The sequence below is a fragment of the Urtica dioica genome, chromosome 7 (assembly GCF_054948205.1).
Source record: "Urtica dioica subsp. dioica isolate 48M chromosome 7, U.dioica_male_clone48M_v1_H2, whole genome shotgun sequence".
Taxonomy (NCBI): Eukaryota; Viridiplantae; Streptophyta; class Magnoliopsida; order Rosales; family Urticaceae; genus Urtica; species Urtica dioica.
The window spans coordinates 9,416,893-9,421,389 of record NC_142762.1 but is presented as its reverse complement, the minus strand read 5'-3'; positions in this window follow the sequence as shown (position 1 = coordinate 9,421,389).

Below are 4,497 nucleotides of genomic sequence, written 5' to 3'. Positions count from 1 at the left end.
ACTCGAGGAGATATGTAGAGTCGGCACAAGAAGTAGCTAGTCGACTCGTGGACTTGGTACTCGACTCGAGGAGTGCACTCAACTCGAGGAGAAATGTAGAGTCGGCACGAGGAGTAGCTAGTCGACTCGTGGACTCGGTACTCGACTCGAGGAGTGAACTCAATTCGAGGAGAAATGTAGAGTCGGCACGAGGAGTAGCTTGTCGACTCGTGGGCTTGGTACTCGACTCGAGGAGTGAACTCAACTCGAGGAGAAATGTAGAGTCGGCACGAGGAGTAGCTAGTCGACTCGTGGACTTGGTGCTGGACTCGAGGAGTGAACTCAACTCGAGGAGACATGTAGAGTCGGCACGAGGAGTAGCTAGTCGACTCGTGGAGTCGGTACTCGACTCGAGGAGTGAACTCAACTCGAGGAGAAATGTATAGTGGGCACGAGGAGTAGCTTGTCGACTCGTGAACTTGGTACTCGAATCGAGGAGTGAACTCAACTCGAGGAGAAATGTAGAGTCGGCACAAGAAGTAGCTAGTCGACTCGTGGACTCGGTACTCGACTCGAGGAGTGAACTCAACTCCAGGAGAAATGTAGAGTTGGCACGAGGAGTAGCTAGTCGACTCGTGGACTCGGTACTCGACTCGAGGAGTGAACTCAATTCGAGGAGAAATGTAGAGTTGGCACGAGGAGTAGCTTGTCGACTCGTGGGCTTGGTACTCGACTCGAGGAGTGAACTCAACTCGAGGAGAAATGTAGAGTCGGCACAAGGAGTAGCTAGTCGACTCGTGGACTTGGTGCTGGACTCGAGGAGTGAACTCAACTCGAGGAGACATGTAGAGTCGGCACGAGGAGTAGCTAGTCGACTCGTGGACTCGGTACTCGACTCGAGGAGTGAACTCAATTCGAGGAGAAATGTAGAGTCGGCACGAGGAGTATCTTGTCGACTCGTGGACTTGGTACTCGACTCGAGGAGTGAACTCAACTCGAGGAGAAATGTAGAGTCGGCACGAGGAGTAGCTAGTCGACGCGTGGACTTTGTACTCGACTCGAGGAGTGCACTCAACTAGAGGAGAAATGTAGAGTCGGCACGAGGAGTAGCTAGTCGACTCGTGGACTCGGTACTCGACTCGAGGAGTGAACTCAACTCGAGGAGAAATATAGAGTCGGCACGAGGAGTAGCTTGTCGACTCGTGGACTTGGTACTCGACTCGAGGAGTGAACTCAACTCGAGGAGAAATGTAGAGTCGGCACAAGAAGTAGCTAGTCGACTCGTGGACTTGGTACTCGACTCGAGGAGTGCACTCAACTCGAGGAGAAATGTAGAGTCGGCACGAGGAGTAGCTAGTCGACTCGTGGACTCGGTACTCGACTCGAGGAGTGAACTAAATTCGAGGAGAAATGTAGATTCGGCACGAGGAGTAGCTTGTCGACTCGTGGGCTTGGTACTCGACTCGAGGAGTGAACTCAACTCGAGGAGAAATTTAGAGTCGGCACGAGGAGTAGCTAGTCGACTCGTGGACTTGGTGATGGACTCGAGGAGTGAACTCAACTCGAGGAGACATGTAGAGTCGGCACGAGGAGTAGCTAGTCGACTCGTGGACTCGGTACTCGACTCGAGGAGTGAACTCAATTCGAGGTGAAATGTAGAGACGGCACGAGGAGTAGCTTGTCGACTCGTGGACTTGGTACTCGACTCGACGAGTGAACTCAACTCGAGGAGAAATGTAGAGTCGGCACGAGGAGTAGCTAGTCGATGCGTGGACTTGGTACTCGACTCGAGGAGTGAACTCAACTCGAGGAGAAATGTAGAGTCGGCACGAGGAGTAGCTAGTCGACTCGTGGACTCGGTACTCGACTCGAGGAGTGAACTCAACTCGAGGAGAAATGTAGAGTCGGCACGAGGAGTAGCTAGTCGACTCGTGGACTCGGTACTCGACTCGAGGAGTTAACTCAACTCGAGGAGAAATGTAGAGTCGGCACGAGGAGTAGCTTGTCGACTCGTGGACTTGGTACTCGACTCGAGGAGTGAACTCAACTCGAGGAGAAATGTAGAGTCGGCACGAGGAGTAGCTAGTCGACTCGTGGACTCGGTACTCGACTTGAGGAGTGAACTCAATTCGAGGAGAAATGTAGAGTCGGCACGAGGAGTAGCTTGTCGACTCGTGGACTTGGTACTCGAATCGAGGAGTGAACTCAACTCAAGGAGAAATGTAGAGTCGGCACAAGGATTAGCTAGTCGACTCGTGGACTCAGTACTCGACTCGAGGAGTGAACTCAACTCGAGGAGAAATGTAGAGTCGGCACGAGGAGTAGCTAGTCGACTCGTGGAGTCGGTACTCGACTCGAGGAGTGAACTCAACTCGAGGAGAAATGTATAGTGGGCACGAGGAGTAGCTTGTCGACTCGTGAACTTGGTACTCGAATCGAGGAGTGAACTCAACTCAAGGAGAAATATAGAGTCGGCACAAGGATTAGCTAGTCGACTCGTGGACTCAGTACTCGACTCGAGGAGTGAACTCAACTCGAGGAGAAATGTAGAGTCGGCACGAGGAGTAGCTAGTCGCCTCGTGGACTCGGTACTCGACTCGAGGAGTGAACTCAACTCCAGGAGAAATGTAGAGTCGGCACGAGGAGTAGCTAGTCGACTCGTGGACTCGGTACTCGACTCGAGGAGTGAACTCAATTCGAGGAGAAATGTAGAGTTGGCACGAGGAGTAGCTTGTCGACTCGTGGGCTTGGTACTCGACTCGAGGAGTGAACTCAACTCGAGGAGAAGTGTAGAGTCGGCACAAGGAGTAGCTAGTCGACTCGTGGACTTGGTGCTGGACTCAAGGAGTGAACTCAACTCGAGGAGACATGTAGAGTCGGCACGAGGAGTAGCTAGTCGACTCGTGGACTCGGTACTCGACTCGAGGAGTGAACTCAATTCGAGGAGAAATGTAGAGTCGGCACGAGGAGTAGCTTGTCGACTCGTGGACTTGGTACTCGACTCGAGGAGTGAACTCAACTCGAGGAGAAATGTAGAGTCGGCATGAGGAGTAGCTAGTCGACCCGTGGACTTGGTACTCGACTCGAGGAGTGCACTCAACTAGAGGAGAAATGTAGAGTCGGCACGAGGAGTAGCTAGTCGACTCGTGGACTCGGTACTCGACTCGAGGAGTGAACTCAACTCGAGGAGAAATATAGAGTCGGCACGAGGAGTAGCTTGTCGACTCGTGGACTTGGTACTCGACTCGAGGAGTGAACTCAACTCGAGGAGATATGTAGAGTCGGCACAAGAAGTAGCTAGTCGACTCGTGGACTTGGTACTCGACTCGAGGAGTGCACTCAACTCGAGGAGAAATGTAGAGTCGGCACGAGGAGTAGCTAGTCGACTCGTGGACTCGGTACTCGACTCGAGGAGTGAACTCAATTCGAGGAGAAATGTAGAGTCGGCACGAGGAGTAGCTTGTCGACTCGTGGGCTTGGTACTCGACTCGAGGAGTGAACTCAACTCGAGGAGAAATGTAGAGTCGGCACGAGGAGTAGCTAGTCGACTCGTGGACTTGGTGCTGGACTCGAGGAGTGAACTCAACTCGAGGAGACATGTAGAGTCGGCACGAGGAGTTGCTAGTCGACTCGTGGAGTCGGTACTCGACTCGAGGAGTGAACTCAACTCGAGGAGAAATGTATAGTGGGCACGAGGAGTAGCTTGTCGACTCGTGAACTTGGTACTCGAATCGAGGAGTGAACTCAACTCGAGGAGAAATGTAGAGTCGGCACAAGAAGTAGCTAGTCGACTCGTGGACTCGGTACTCGACTCGAGGAGTGAACTCAACTCCAGGAGAAATGTAGAGTTGGCACGAGGAGTAGCTAGTCGACTCGTGGACTCGGTACTCGACTCGAGGAGTGAACTCAATTCGAGGAGAAATGTAGAGTTGGCACGAGGAGTAGCTTGTCGACTCGTGGGCTTGGTACTCGACTCGAGGAGTGAACTCAACTCGAGGAGAAATGTAGAGTCGGCACAAGGAGTAGCTAGTCGACTCGTGGACTTGGTGCTGGACTCGAGGAGTGAACTCAACTCGAGGAGACATGTAGAGTCGGCACGAGGAGTATCTAGTCGACTCGTGGACTCGGTACTCGACTCGAGGAGTGAACTCAATTCGAGGAGAAATGTAGAGTCGGCACGAGGAGTATCTTGTCGACTCGTGGACTTGGTACTCGACTCGAGGAGTGAACTCAACTCGAGGAGAAATGTAGAGTCGGCACGAGGAGTAGCTAGTCGACGCGTGGACTTTGTACTCGACTCGAGGAGTGCACTCAACTAGAGGAGAAATGTAGAGTCGGCACGAGGAGTAGCTAGTCGACTCGTGGACTCGGTACTCGACTCGAGGAGTGAACTCAACTCGAGGAGAAATATAGAGTCGGCACGAGGAGTAGCTTGTCGACTCGTGGACTTGGTACTCGACTCGAGGAGTGAACTCAACTCGAGGAGAAATGTAGAGTCGGCACAAGAAGTAGCTAGTC